The sequence below is a fragment of the Musca autumnalis genome, unplaced genomic scaffold (genome assembly GCF_047663935.1).
Source record: "Musca autumnalis isolate F117 unplaced genomic scaffold, ASM4766393v1 scaffold_1, whole genome shotgun sequence".
NCBI lineage: Eukaryota > Metazoa > Arthropoda > Insecta > Diptera > Muscidae > Musca > Musca autumnalis.
The window spans coordinates 270,537,371-270,538,119 of NW_027411644.1; the positions used below are offsets into that span (position 1 = coordinate 270,537,371).

The 749-nt window shown below is 35.9% G+C and overlaps 1 non-coding gene across 1 annotated transcript; it reads right to left on the reverse strand.

The window, feature by feature from the left end:
- TRNAF-GAA (transfer RNA phenylalanine (anticodon GAA)) lies at positions 1–73 on the reverse strand. Its single transcript has one exon. It is a non-coding gene; the product is annotated as a tRNA-Phe (tRNA).
- Between the last annotated feature and the right edge of the window lie 676 nt (positions 74–749).

The following is a 749-nucleotide window of genomic DNA, read 5'->3' on the forward strand; positions in this document are numbered from 1 at the left end:
TGCCGAAACCCGGGATTGAACCGGGGACCTTTAGATCTTCAGTCTAACGCTCTCCCAACTGAGCTATTTCGGCGGATGTAAAGTTCACGGATGCACAAAAAAAGTAAGGGATAAAATATACCAAGGGTTTTTTTTAAGTTTTACATGTCAAAGCCAAGGTCTTATGATGGTCCCTTTTTCATCTCAAGTGAACAATGATTCAAAATTCCACTACTGGTATAAATGTCTAATGATATCCAATCTTTCCCAAAAATGTGTGTATAAATTAAAAAAAAAACTGAAATCGGTGGCACGGTTTTATGGGGCCATAACAAAAAGCGGAGCAAATGTTCATGGTTAAAAAGCCACTGGATACCCGAAATGCAAAATAATGTCAAATATAGGCAAATTTTAAATAATAGCTTCTAGAGACCTAAAATCCAAATACCTATATGGGGTCTATATTTTAACATGGACCTGTGTTGAAAATGTTTGGTGGAGAATTTTTCTGACCACTAAGAACTTCAAACGACAAATTATACCTAGTTTGGTTTAAAATTATGTATAGCTAAAATCCTTAAACTACCAAAAATCGAGAGGTCCCGTATAGAAACACGGACCTATGTTGACAATTTTTGATGGAGAAGTTTTGTGACCATTGGGAGCCTGAAATGCCAAATAATAAGTAGTTCGGTCAAAAAATTACCAAAATACCGGAAATCGAGAAGTACCGTTATTGGGAGATATACCAAAACATGGACTTATGTTGA